General features: G+C 39.3%; 1 protein-coding gene across 3 annotated transcripts in view; it reads right to left on the bottom strand.

Annotated features, from left to right (window-relative positions):
• Positions 1-14,696, bottom strand: part of bmpr1ab (bone morphogenetic protein receptor, type IAb) — a 38,955-nt gene extending 24,259 nt beyond the window's left edge. The window contains exons 1-3 of one of the 3 annotated variants that reach the window (XM_079801002.1): positions 14,421-14,595; positions 6,167-6,274; positions 3,926-4,039 (exon numbers count right to left, since the gene is read on the bottom strand). The gene's annotated coding sequence lies outside the window, so the exon portion shown is untranslated. Of the gene's footprint in view, positions 1-3,925; positions 4,040-6,166; positions 6,275-14,420 lie in introns of all 3 variants that reach the window. The other 2 variants (XM_079801001.1, XM_079801003.1) reach the window with 2 other exon arrangements.
• Positions 14,697-15,418: the final 722 nt, after the last annotated feature.

Below are 15,418 nucleotides of genomic sequence, written 5' to 3'. Positions count from 1 at the left end.
AACTCCCATCGATCCATATGTCTAGACAAGTACTATACTACAAGCTGCGCTGAGACTGACCGCTTCCAGAGAGTCCCATTTCTCTAGTCTCACTTCAACACCAGTGAGGACCCTGCTGATGCTAGCATCTCATTCCAACACAATGTCATTTTACAAAGATTTCCTCACACGGAAGGCACACTTTTCTAAAAGTAAGTAAATGAGTAAGAGAGATGTTGTGTTAATGGTGGCTCAGATTTACAGCTGTAAACACTCTTTGTTTGGACTTATAAGCCCTGGGCAGATCCTGGGAAACTTGCGCAGAGGCTGCTGTGGGTTCACAAGACGGCTAGATTCATTCTAGTCTGTAATTACAACATTGAGCTGAAAATAAGGCTTTGTTTAAGCAGATGCACACGCTCCAGCACATTCCACAACCAAATGTAGCCTAGCTCTCCAGAGAGGACTTCACGTCACTGAGACATATGGTAGGGTGGTCCAGTTCTGGACAACACACAAGTAAGCCCATGCTCAGTTCAACAACCACTGATCAGCTCTGCTGGAAATTAGACAGAACGGAACTCTGTGCACTGTCCTGCATTATATTGTTACACTACCATACAAAATATGGGGTCAGTTAGATTTTAAAAGAATATGTCTTTACTGTCACTTTTGAAAACATAAAAGCATTTTCAAAAGCAGCATCAAAGTTGAACTGTTTTCAAAATTGATAATAATAATAAGAAATGGAGTAAAAAAAGAAAAATTCTTACTGACCCAAGCTTTTGAAATAGTAGTGTATCTCTATCTGTCTCTGGCCCAGTCATGTGGCTATAAAGACTCGATTACTATTACTACACTTTTCTATTAGTCAATGACTATGAAATAGCATTATTGTAAGATCTTAAAACTTCTGTAGCAAAAACACTGAATATATTTCCAAACTGAAAAGACTTGTGGGGCTAGAAGAGCCACAAGCATGTGGACATCTCTTAGGACTCAATTTTTCTCCATCTATTTTTTTCCTCTCTATGATTTTTGATTCAGAAAGTTGTGTTCTCTACCCAGGGATGGTCACCTGAGTTCCCTAATCTACACGTCTTATGAGTGTGAAATCCTGTCTGACAGATCACAGACCACAGTGCGGACCTGTGCAAGCCAATTCCTTTTGGACACGGAGAACAAAATCCATTTTACTAAGTGGCTAGTCCCACTGTGTATAGAAACACATGTCATCAAGCAGGCAACTGAATGTGACATTGCCCCCTTCCCCAAAAAACACTAAGTGCAAGTTGTTTTGAGCTGAAGGACGTTGCCCTGATGAGCAAAGCATAAAAGTGCACTTCATGCAGGGGTCTCAGATGTCTCCAATTCTCTAGGCAGGACGCTTAATGGCTGCGGCAGGAGTTTCCTCTGTATCAAACAGATCGCTTTCACACTCTGCAGAGCTCGTGCTGCCAGAATGTCTGTTCCTGCATGAGCTTACAAATCAAGATGTCTGCCACAAGGTGTTTAAAAGGATGCTATTTTTTTTTTCTTATCCACATAGATTGGAGAGACATACTATGGAACTTCTGTAGATATTTTTTCTTATCTCGTGGCGTTATGGTTGTTTTCAAGCGCCACGTTTTGAGTTGTTGTTTCTCAAAAGCCATTGGGGCATGACACAAAAAGGAAAGAGGTGCTGTATTTTCCATTACCTGCTCACAAATTCCATCACTGTGGGATGATAAAGAGGTTTTTATCTTCTGTGGCAAGCTTTCTCCCTGCCCCATATAGGGAGCTTGGTATAAGCGGAAAACGTCAGCCTGAGGCTTCTCGGACGGTTCATGTGCTCAACAATTTTTAAGAACACTCCATGCTTTTAGAGTGATATCACAACCACAAAGGAAAATTCTGTTATCATTAACTCAGCTCATGTTGTTTAAAACCTGTATGGCGTACTTTATTCTGTGACAAAAGAAGTTTCAACAGTTTTTGGTCATACAATGAAAGTCAGTGGGGTACAAAACAACAATGACCCCATTGACTTTCATTGTATAGAATCTTCAGGATATTCTTTTGTGTCCAGAGAGGAAAGAAAGTCATAAAGGTTTGGTACGAAATGAAGACAGAATTTCAATTTTTTGGATGAACTACGTCTTTAAGTCAATGCACCTCTCCAATGTTTTCCAAACCACTGCAACATAAATAGGCCAATCTGTTAAGCTACTAAATGTCTGTCATTTTACAACTTCATATTGAGTTTACCTAATTACAGCAGCAGGAAGGGCACTAAAAGCCTTTGTTCTTCAGTTAAAGAGTGACATCTGGACACTTTGATCCCAGATCCAACAATCAGTTTGTTTACATTCTCTTTAAAAGTTCGATTTTAGTCGGAATAAAACAATAATTTGTCTTTTTAAAATGTAAAGCATTTAGTCTAACTGAATTCATGCCAGTCCATTTAAGTTTTGTGAAGTTGCACTGACTGGTCTAGATTGTAGCTTAGCTTCATCTAAAATGTACACACATGTATGTACGAACCTGTTCACTGTCTATATACGAGATTGAATCATGTTTTATGGACAGGCTGCTTACAAAGAACCGTTTCATTATGTGGCTTTCTATTGTGCCACCTGTATTATTATTGTCATGGTTATCAGTACATTTAAAGGTAAAAGGCATATTTTGGTAGTTAAAGTTGGTATATTAACATTATATCCCTAAATGAAATGTATAGCTATGAGTTGTAAAATATACAGTAATCCTGTTTATATTTTCACAGTAAATTGAATGGGATATTTTTTACTGACATATATAAACAGGTCAAAACAGACCACATAAAACAGGTGGTCAAATTATTACAAACAAAAACCAGAGTTAGTTGACAATGTCACTTTCCATTATGCTTCATGTGCATGTTTGAAAGTTTTCCTGCTTCTGCTTTCTGCAAATATTCACCAGCATATGAGAAATATTCCATGCCCCATCTCAATGTAACTTAGTTGTATGTGTGTGGTCTGTGTGTTAATGTAAGTCAGTACAAGAACAGATTTGTCTGAGCAATTGTACGGGAATCTCAGGCAGTGCGAGTGCAGTTTATGAATGCGAAATTGTACGGCAACAGGGCAGTGTGTTTGCCCAGAAACCACAGTAACGAAGAGGCTGGAGGAACGCGCTGGAAAACTTTAGAGCTGCCCACAGGCGAAGGCCCTGTTTAAAGTCTGGCAGATCACACGGCCTCGTTCAGCTCCACATCCTTTGCAAACATGTGGCTGCAATTGAGTGGAACAGCCCCTCCCTCCAGCCATCCATCCCAGCAGCCCCATGTAAACATCCCAGGTCCATGCGACTCACTACATCACAGAATGATTGACCCATGCCTCAGAGCGACATCTAAACTCGCACTACAGTCTAATCAAAAGTAAAGCCCTTAAGTACCTGAGAAAATCCCAACAGTGATCCAGTCGATGTGGCGGTATGGAGTTCAGCATGTAAACACGGTTCTCATATGTCGTGGGTCATTAATGCGGGGGGAACGGTGAAGGTGCTGCAGGGTGAATCTGGTCTCTGACAGACCAATCAAGCGCCAATAATTATGAGACAGGAAACCCGCTGATTGTGTAGGTCTGTCTCTGTCGCAGGGATGGGGTTAAGGGTTAATCTCTGGGCTTCAGTAATCAAGATTGTTGTACGCTCCTTCTCTCCCTACGAAAATACAGCCAAAGGTGGAGGATGTAAAGAAAAACTGCAGCAGTCAACTGTAGTTGGCTCTGGAGTGAGTCTTTGAAAAAGAGGTGATACTCCGGTAACAGAGCCGAGCGCTCCAACAATTTACCGGCAGTTTAATTTCACAAAGGCTTATTTGAAATACGACAGACCCTGAATTACAAAAGAGAAAAAGTATATAAAGTAAACGAGAGCATCATACTACAATCTGCAACAGGAAGCAGCAGGTTCTTACCTCACAGGGTAGCAATTGTGGCAATACATGATGATCCGGGGTACTCATGAGTGTCTGTCTGGAGCTGTATCTCAAGGTAAAGCCACAAACTCCTGTGAAAAACCTTTGTAGTACCTAAAGAGACATGGAGAGCAAAAAAAGGATGATTATACAATCTAGTGAAAAACTAAGAGCCTGTTTACACCTGCACTTAATGTATTTTTACCGATCTGATAGCTATCTGATTTGTTAAAACGGTTACATTTACACTTGGCCACATAAATGAGTCTCCGCAAAGAATTAATCCAATATTGTGTGTGTGTGTGTGTGGACTGGTAATCATCACGTTATGGGGACAAAATGTCCCCACAAAGATAGCAATATCCGAAATCCTCATCCTTGTGGGGACATTTTTAGGTCCCCATGAGGAAAACATCTTATAAATCAGACTAAGTGATGTTTTTTGAAAATGTAAAATTGCAGAATGTCTCCTGTGAGGGTTAGGTTTAGGGGCAGGGGCAGTGTAGGGGGATAGAATATACGGTATGTACGGTATAAAAACCATTACGCCTATGGAAAGTCCCCATAAAAGATGAAAACCAAACATGTATGTGTGTGTGTGTGTGTGTGTATGTGTGTGTGTGTGTGTGTGTGTGTGTGTGTGTGTGTGTGTGTGTGTGTGTGTGTTGAGCTTCAGGATACGATGTTGAAGGTTCAGTTTCATTTGCATCAGTTTGCATGTCGGCTTGATGAAGAGACCGTAAGCTACTCATCTGGGCCATATCTATGGCAATGTGTGTTGCAGTAGCACTGTCATATTTGGCTACCGGTTAAAGCTGTCCGTAACGTTTTTGTGTGTACACAACATGAACCCATTTTCCAAACCGTGTTTTTGTCTAACCCTGAATCATTATGGTACACTTATAATAAGTGTTTATATTGGGACTATTTCAGACTGGTCTGGTAGAAAACGCTGCGGAGGAGCACAGTCCCTGCGTGAGTCGCCATAGACATAAACAGAGAGAAGTAGCTCCGTCTGCAATGTTCTTCCGCAAGACGCATGCAGTTCTGTTAGTTAACCGCTAGAGAGCAAAAAGTTACAGACTGCAGCTTTAACATGGTCTTACACTTAATTTTTTTACCATTTTGGAAGGAGTCAAATTTACATGTGACTTTCCCAACCAGATGCATTTACACTTGTCCAGTTTCGTCCAGAATGGGTCTCAAACAACCATCTGATCGGATTTAAGTCTAAAAAAGAGTTTCGGAGGTCATTTACATCTGGTTTTTCATGATCGGATAACTATCAGATCAGAGTAAACACATGAAGTGACCAGGTGTAAATAGGCCCTAGGAGGAAAGATTATATTTATAAGATAACACCATTAGACAATTAGGCCACTACTGCATAAAACACAATCAAACAACAATCTTATAAGTCATAAGAGTTTTAGCAGCACTTGTGACTACAGAGATAAAAAGCAAACTACCATGACTCTTCTGGATAAAGGAGGAAAGTTGTTTCTTTCAACAGTTGCCAAATCAAAACTTAGCAAGAGATCATTATTGCGTTTTTAGCATTACTTGATGTTGGGTTGAAAAAGAAAAAAAACAATGTAGGGTGGGGACTTGTTCTATGCATCAGTTGTTGACTGGATTGACAAAAATGAATACAAGCTTGCCTACGATTGTGGAGGGGAGGTGTTAAACATTAGAAGGTCATGAAACATACATGGATGAATTGTTCTTGAAGGGTGCTTTCACACTGAAGCATGAAAAATTGGAAATGTGAAAGCGGTCGTGCGGACCAGAGAGTGCACCAGGGTACCGAACCCAAGACTACCTGTAGAATATGGTCTGAGTTCAGTTGGATTGGAACTGTGGTGCGATTTGCGTGAATGTGAAAAGCATGTCAGAAAGTTAAGTAACCTGTGCATGCATTTTAGCCGATGACGACGTCATTAATTCAACAAAACACATGTAAGGGATGATAGTGGGGATGATTTACTTTGGATACAAGTGCGAGTGAGTGCAATAGAGCAACAAATTAATGACTTGCAATCCGCTGTCTCATTAAAAGAGTCTGTTTGCAAGCAGCAGAAAGCCTCCTTCATGTGACATATATATAGTAAACCCAAGATTCATTCACTCTGCTGCACATAATAGCACTAAATGAATAAAAACACAATATATTGACCCGCGTCCTGTTTTCTAGTGTGTGTCGTGCATGTTTGTGATGACGTAAGATGAATGCAAATGCACCTGGGTTCGATAGAATCAAGTTGAGTGAGATACCAACACTGTCTGGGAAACTGGGAATGATCTCGCTCAGGCTCCGACTGCAGCAAGAGTGCCCAGTGTGAAAGCCCCCTAAGTGTTGAAATGAATATTGATTACAAAGTTTTAAAAATTACCTTTAAACTGCTACTTAAAAGAAAACAACACACTTGTGCAACCTAAGATTAGTTTCACATATTTACATGTTTAGACTAAAGTTTGAAAACTGAAAGTACATATTTGCAAGTGAGGTTTGATACAGTAGAACAAGGTGTGATATGGGCGCTTCAAACTCAACAACCAACAAAAACACAGGAGCTTGAATGGAAATTGACAAAAACAAATTTAGATTTTTTGTTGTCAAGAAAGTTCATGCTCTCACTCAACAAGTCATGCAAGTCACTAAATAACACTAAACATGTCACAAAGGAGATCCCAGGATTAAACTGAACTGAGACTGTGTGGATTAGCGCCCAACGCAAGGCAGAAATGCTTCTTAGACAGAGTGTCACCAAGCCCGAGACGTTCATATCCACACAGGTGCCAGGAAGAGTTGACCTCACTGCCCTCACTGAGAAAGAGGATTACAACTTATTTCCCAAGTCCTGGAATGTTGACTTCTTCCCAAATCTGAAGCTTTAGGGATGATCTTTGAAATAAGCCTCATCAAAAACGACAGAATTAAGCTTTAGGAAAGAAGTTTGCCGTTTTTAATCAGAGCGGCTTGCTTATGCACATCTCCATGTTATTTGTGACACTGTTTTGTTGCAGAGCTGCAAGATGAGCGACAGCTGTAGGAAGTGGAAATCAAACATGAAGATGGCATCACTGCTGTTAATTCCAGAGGGTTTAGTAAAACCAACAGGAAAGCACGAGGGTGTATAAAAAGCAATTGGGGCTCTGAGGGGAGACTAATACGATCAAAGCGAACGATCAGCCATAGCTAATTGAAATTAAAGCCCATGAAATGAGAAGGTTAGCGTGGTTCACTGAGGCACTGTGGATGGGAACACAGATGCCTTGAGGGAGGGCTCAACTGTGCCTGCAAAGCACCCACTCATTCTTTTTGCACTGTGGTTATGATATTCCTTAATGTTAGTGATATTTTACAAGTTCTAAAAGAGCAGTCAGTCACGATTCAGCTTTGTGGAAAAGCAACAGCTAAGCTTTTCTGTCAGGATCTTTAGTTTTGTGAGATGACAGCAAACTTGTTTACTGTCAAAGCCACAGGCTTCAAGCACAATTTCAAACTACCAATGAGCAGAAAGCCAAAAAACGTTGAAAATGGTCAAATAATCATACCGCGCCTAAATGCGAACTATGTGAACTATGCGATCAGTCAACCACCAGATGTCTCCGTTTGTGCTAAAACATTAAAATAGTCCATTAAGATGTGCAACTGGCAAAATATAAATGAGAAAGGCAATAATTAACCCTGGGCTCACAATAGTTGAGTGATGATGATGATGACCACCATGTAACACATCTGTTCATATTCACCATTTAGGAACTCTTACTCATTTCCTCTACAAAGCAGAGACCTATTATGGAGGAAGTCATTCAATTACACCCAGCCATTCTCCATTCATTTAGGTTATGGCTCCGAAGCAGAAAACACAATATGTAGGCTATAGCTCACGGTGCTGTTTAAGACCATCAGCTAGCTTTATCTCCTTGAATCTGCTATATAAAACAAAATTAATTAAAACTTAACTGCACAAAAGGACGCAAATGGGCAGTGAACTTGATGTGCTTGTCTGAATGTATAACTCCAGTTGTGGATGCGCTCTTCCAGTAACAACAACGCTTAAACATGTGCAACTAAATTAACGGATTGACAACATTCTATAACATCAGTGTTCTGTTTTGTTCTCATTATAATATTATGTATATTGCAGATTGGCGCAACACACCTTGGCACTTTACTGTATTTGTATTACCAAAGTGATTCAAGGCATCACTGCACGCTTTCAAAGCCAAAGTTTCACATTAGCTCTCCAGTCTGGACGGCATGCTGTCTAAAGGGGCGATCACAGTGCACTTTTCGTTCCATTGACTTCCATTCAAACGCAAGCGAATGCGTCAGACTGGAAATGCAAGCTGATGGTGAACTCTGAGCTGCGAATTCGCATCACGTGATGATGTGTGACCAGTAGAACATCGATTTATCACAGCGTGACCTCTTGGCTGAATTAAAAGTAGGGCTGCCACTAACGACTTTTTTTATATAAATTAATCTATCGACTAGTTTATCGATTAATCGATTCATCTATCAACTCATTTGCAATCGCAAATCAATATAAAAAAGAGAATATCAGCAAATACTTTTTATATAGAATAGTGTTGTTACGATACCAAAATTATGACTTCGATACGATACCAGACTAAAATACCTCAATATCGATACTGAATCAATACCATAGCAAAAAACAGTAAAAGTAATTGAATAATATGACAGAACTTACCATTCAGTGTTTTATCATTGTTTTAGGGTTAAAAAAACCTAAAAACTCACTTGGCCGGTATGTTCCTGCCCTGCCCTACTTCACACAGAATATTAGGTCCGGCCCTTTAAGAGCTGCACGGACCAAATTCTTGTAACACCCGATTTGTCATTCAACTCTGTATATGTTCACTAAAGACATATCCGACTGCGTTTACCCGAATACTCGCCAGGACGTGCATTTTCACATATTTTTTACCATTCAAACCCAATAATCCGTGAAACTGGCGTTGCGATCTGTCTGAGTGAAAGGCGGCTGCGCACTCTTCAGGTCAGAGTTCGGCAGCGCGCGCGAGCACGTCCCGGCCACGCCCGCGCCGCACTTTTCTTTTGCGTTCTTTTTCCTGAGCTGCACGTATTTGACTGTTCTGTTTCTATTGTTTAGTAAACGGTGGAAGCAGAGCTCACACACACGTGACGTCCTGACCCCTGTGGTCACACATTGACGCAGATTAAGAAATACTGCTCAAATTAGAGTGCTGTCATTTTTAAAGTAACGGTACATTTTTAAATATCGTACCCAACTTACCCAGTCCACTAAAAATATTGACGTCGACTAATTTACAGCGTCGACGCAGTCGATTGTATCGACCAATCGCGACAGGCCTAATTAAAAGAACAATATTTTTGCAGTAAAGTCGAGTAGACTGTTTATATTGTTTACATTTTGAATGTATATAAAAAAGACGCTTCAGAGAGTGACGTCTTATCCTGACCGTTGCAGTGTGACCACGGCTTAGCACTAACCAATCAAATCTCAAGTACCGGCAAAAATGCTGCAGTAACTAATTAGCAAAAATAAGTCACACCGTTCATCGTTTTCATGATCGATTGTTGCTGTCATGTTCAAATACTCCAATGCTCATGCCCATTCCTTAATATATGAAACAAATTCACACAAAAGTCACTTTTGCTGGAAAATATTATGGATTTTTTTCCCCCAACTCATTCTATCTAATGCTTTCAAGACTAACATGTTGTGACATTCAAAACATAAGTACTGAACAATTAGAATTTCACACATCACAAAACATTTAAGAAAAATAGAAACACATGAAAAATTTACTGGTTCCTCAATCGTTCCCAACACTGAACACTAGCCATAAGGGCATCCTTAGTGTCAAATCCTGGGGTTCTATATCCATTTAAACCTATATACTTGCAGAAATGATACCTTGTTTTCTTTGACTGTGAAGGCTGGACTTGTCTTGCTGGAGGGCTCTGTGCTAATTAAATGTTTTTTATTGAGGGTTTTGTTCAGGTTCAGCAGTGCTATGAGCACATGCAAAGTTCAGACTGAGAGAGTCATACTCTGGAAATGCCCCTCTTTATAGTCGTGTGGTTCTGTGCAGATGCCAAACACATCTCAGACCTGACATAATGCGCTGCAAACGGCATGCAGACGGCATGGTTTGGGAAGATCTTTCCATAATAAAATGTCATATGTCAATATAACTACCCATACAAAGCAGAGGGAAAAGATCCAATACTCAAACAATCAAAACAGTATGCAAAGAAGAGCATGCAATACATTTTAGATAAACCTTACATTTTTAAAAAGCATTATGGCAAGAACTATAAATGTGCTCAAATGACCAACACAGGATCCAGTAGGGCTTGCATAAGGACGGCCCAAAAACGCTTGGGACAGTTAACGGAACTGTCACTTGCCTGAATGGCATGTGATGCATTGTCACAAAAATGTATATTTTCATGTGTTTTTAAACCTTGCCAATTTAAATATTCAACCGCAAGAAGAAGCAAAAGAGAACTAAACTCGGTAATCACACACTGTTTGAGAAGTTTTGTGTGTATATACTATTGCTCATAGTTAGATTATTTGTTTTTATTTTATTACTGACTGTTTACTTGTCTTTAAAAATATTTGAAATTTATATGAGTTAGACTAGTAGTTTTCGTGTCATAACCTTTTTTATTAATGGGATAGTTCAGCAAAAATGAAAATTACCCCCCTCAAGCCATAGGTGTATATGACTTTCATCTTTCAGACAAATACAATCGGAAATATGAGGTGGAGTAAATCATGGGATAATTTTCATTTTTGGGTGAACTATCCCTGTGGTTACATATTTATGTATCTTTTTTTTGTGGTGGGGGCCAGTGAAAAATTTGACCAGGCCAGTAGAACAAATCCTTAGCGTTGAGCCCTGGGATCATAGTGACCAGCTTTATAAGTGACTACCGGATTTGTATAAAGGACTAGCACTAAACATTGGGAGGTCTCGGCACAGCAAAAAATGGACGTGTGTGTGCTTTGCACGTTCAGCTAACCACAACCAACTCTGCTCTATTGTTCTGTGTGGTCACAACAAAACGCTCCTGAAAGACATGGCATTTCCTATACAGAGACAGATAAAGAGTGTGACATGGAAAAAGGTATTACACAGAGCTCTACGTCAACATGAGGGTGTAAATGCTGAACAAAGGCCAATTTAGTTGCGGTTTGCAAATACAAGTTTTGCTGTGCATTTTCTCTAAAAGCATATACGTCAAATAGAATTTATGACCATCTCAACCTGCACGCATGAAAGATGTGCTTTGCCTTAAAGTAGTAAACAAGTTTTTGTTGTTTTTTTCAACCTGAAACAACTTCTGTCCTTTCTCAAAGCTTCTCAAAAGAATCATTCTTCACTTGCCAACAGCGTATAGGCCATTTGCAGATTTGGCATTCATTAAGATTTGAAGATAACATTTAGTGAGAAAAGATTTACCAAGCGGGGACGTGCGCTCCACCTTTCCATGCACTAAAAAGGGAAATAAACAGGCTGACTGTTACTGCAGAAAGTGATAAAATCTCCCCAGACTCAATTTCATTCTGCAATTGAAGGCTGTGAAACTAGTCCTCTTCTGGTTTGTCACTACCAAGTCTTATTACAACCATGGCTAATCACACAACAGAAAACTATGAAGCATGCAACTTCATTCACTGAGTCTTAAAGGGATAGTTCATCCAAAAATGTTAATTCAGTCATCATTTTCTCACCTTAACAATTACTTTTGTTTGTTTTTTGTTCATTTAATGAAAGTCAATGGGAGTCCATGTAGTTTTGGACCCTATTGACTTTAATTATATGGACAAAAAAGCAAGAAAGTTTTTAAATTATCTTCTTGCACAGAAATATCTTAATTTTTGTTCTGCAGAAGAAAGCAAGTCCTACTGGTTTGGGAATAACATGAGGGTGAGTAAATGATGACAGAATTTTCCTTTTTGTGGGGTAAATGATTCCTTTAAGCAAATCAGAGCATGCAAGACTAAAAGCGGCTTTGCTTAAAGAAAGGTTCTTGTCTGATTCAGCTTAGAGCGCACAGGGACCGAAACCTGACTCTTTTACTCGCTCTCTCTCCCCCCTTTTCCATTCTCCCTCCCTCTCGTTCTCGTTCTCTCTCCTCCCCCCTTTCCAAGGAGAGGCTCTTCTATGGCCAGACGAAGGACCACAGGCTGAAAAATAAAGAGCGAGTCATGCATGGAGGAAGCGGGCCACCATTTCTCCTTTAAATACAGCCATAACGATATATAAATAAAGAAAGCCTGGCTCTTAGGGAGAAAATTAGATTTGTTTCTCTCTTCCCCTCCCACTCCAGGCTTTCTATTTTAGTTGCAAGCAGAGCACAGGCCTTTTTTCTGGCCTGTGACTGCAAGAGCAATTCAGACTGCTGAAGGTTTCGTGTGCTGTAAGAGGTGGGAGGGGTGCTACTGGGGTCATCGTTGTTTTTGAGCCCACATCTTGCACATACAAACATTCCACCAGTACAGCAGATTATAAAATATGATGCAAATGACTAGAAATTGCTGCCAATGGTTTGTGAAAATCAACAGGCATGAGACAAATCTGCCACAGATTGTGAATGTGAATTCCTGTGTCAAGGGCTGGGCTGGCCTTATGCTTCAGGGCACGTAGTCCTGACTATACGTCTGTATTTAAACAACCCATGCACTGAATAATCATACACATTCAATGCATGCAATTATACAGCAAATAATGAGAGTTGTCTTATCTAACGCCAACATTGCATTTGCTTAACAAGCTTTTTCCCTCTTGTTTACTAAAACATCTTGCTAAATATATTGAGGCATTATTTAAACTAAACTAAATGGAAAATTAGGATTCACACCAGAAGCTAAACTCTCACTAATGAATTATTATTATTATTTTAAACTAATAAATATAGCTTTATTCAGACACACAACAGGACTCACCCGAGCCCAATGCAGAAAAAGGTGACGCCATTTAGAAAAGTGCCTTCAATTAACATTATTCACACTTGCCAACATGCTATCTCACATCTGTTCACAATGCTATCTCCACAATCAAGGTATTTCAGGATATTAAGTAGCAGAAAGTGCCCTGTGTTTACTTGAACAACTATTCATATTCACGACAACACAGAGAGAGGCAGAATAAACTGTAGGCATTAGGTCTATTTGTGTTTCCGAAAACACTGCCGCTAAAAAAAAGAGAGGGCTTCTCAGAAGAGCCAAGAGCAAGCACAGGCCTCTCTAAGGTTCTCTGTTTTTCATTTGGAGCTTTCTGCACTTTTTCCCTCCACAAATCTGAAAGACCAATACCACGGTAAATTAAGATATATGGATAGAACTGCCTCTCTCCTCGTAGGAGATTTATCTCTGTCTCTGTGTTTAATTGCCCCTGGGACTAATCATGGGTCTGTTTATTCTCGTGTGGACGGTCAAGATCACCCCCCCCCCCCCCCCCAAAAGGAAAAAGATTTACACTTTATCCTAAACCTCCCTCTAAAACAACTCAGAATACGCTGCAAGAGATTGCAAAAGAGAACAATAGCTCATATTTAAGGGTGTTAAATTTGACTTGTGGAAACGTTTATCCAAGCAGTCTTACAAAAGTGTTACTTTAAAACTAAAATGCCACAAATGAGTAATAATGATCGCTTGTCGATAATCAGTTTAACCAATATTCAAAGTATTCGACTTAATCATTTATCGGTCCTTTAATATCAGGTCTATAGATAAATGGCACCCAAAAACATCCAGAGGAAAACCCCAGAGCCCAAAACAACAATCAAAATTCATTTGTGACATTTAAAATCACAAATGTTTGCATAAATATAATAGCAATAGTAATTATCATTGTTGTCAAGGCAACAATCATAATAAATATTATGTTTGTTTTTTTATTGTTGTTGTAGTCATTAAGTTAATGAAATGAAGCCACAGTTCTGGAAAATGGACACTTTGACATAAAAATAAGCTTTATATATCGTTAATGTAAAGACAGGACAGCATAGCTCTCTAATAAAGGACACACTCTTTTTAATTCAACTAAGTTTCTGACAAATGCCAGTCCGAGCTACACAACAACAAGCAGGTAACTTAACTTAGTCGTGATTTTACACGATGCATGTTGAGACTTGACAACAAAACCCAAACACAGATGTTATCAAAGCAACACCAAACAAAAATACAATAAACAATATGGAGCAACGACGTAGACAGAGATTTGTCATTTACGTTTGCCTTATGATTATATATAAAATGGCAAATGGGCTGGAGTAAGAAAATAGCAGATAAAGGAGAAAAGACGCATTTGCAAACGCTGTAGATAAGACACCCTTTGTCAAAGATTGTATTGTATCTTAAGTTACTCGTTTGCAAAACGAAACCATGACAAGAGAAACAAACTTTCCCCTTCCACAACCGGAAAGGAAATCATCACGCAAATATCCGGAATTCCCACTTACCAATTGATGAAGCCGCTAATACAAAATCCCTCCAAATTAGGACTTATGACTCGTGACGAAGGTCTACTTCAAAACGTGATTTATAGAGATTTTCTTTGGTGATATTTTTTCCTGCTTTCGTGGACGTTTTTCTCCGGTTTCTTTCGTTCTTTTCTCTGTAGTTGTGCCTCGGTGTGAGGGAACATTCCACTCGTGAGCGTAACGCGATGAGCCCTGATTCAATTCTCCAATCACAGCAGCGCGCTGTTTTAGTCCTCCAATCACAGCAGCGCGACTGAGCGTTCCACTTGCAGACCCGCGCGGTGAAAAACAAGCAGGATAGACACGCTGGAGAGGGAGAGGATGGATGAATGGGAGGGGGTCGCCCAAAAATGAGAGCCGCGGGTGCCACCTGGTGTCAACATGATGAAGAATATAGTAGTTGTTTAACTTTTTTAAAGTTTATAATGAAGGCTGCCCTACTAGTAATACATAATTAAATCTGATTTTTTAATCTAAGTAAATGTATACAAACGCAAGGGATTAGAGGAGGGAAGAGTGAATGAATTATCACTCTGTATTATAGTATCATCTACAGGTCAGTATTGGTGTTGCAGAAAACTGACTGGGTGAATATTGTCAGACTCCAAGTGAGTGTAAGTATGAATTTAGATAAACAACGAGCATTAAAATACACACTTCCTAAGTACAAAAGTTTAGAGCCGGCAATAACTTTTTTTTTTTTAAATAGGTAATTATCTTATCCTCACCAAGGCTGTGTTTATTTGGAAAAGAGTAAACAATTACAATTTAAAATAACTTTTCTATTTGAATATATTTTAAAATTTTGTTGATGGCAAACTCTAACATTTCTGTGATGGCAAACTGAATTTTTCAGTACTGCTTTACTTTACTGCTAAATATTGTGGAACCGTGATATTTTTATTTTATAGGATTCTTTTGAAAGTTCAAAAGAGCAGCATTTATTTGAAATAAATATATATTTTTATAAAAATATA

This window comes from Gobio gobio, assembly GCF_949357685.1.
Source record: "Gobio gobio genome assembly, chromosome: 20".
NCBI lineage: Eukaryota > Metazoa > Chordata > Actinopteri > Cypriniformes > Gobionidae > Gobio > Gobio gobio.
Note: the sequence above shows the minus strand (reverse complement) of the source record. Positions and strands in the feature narration are given on the sequence as shown.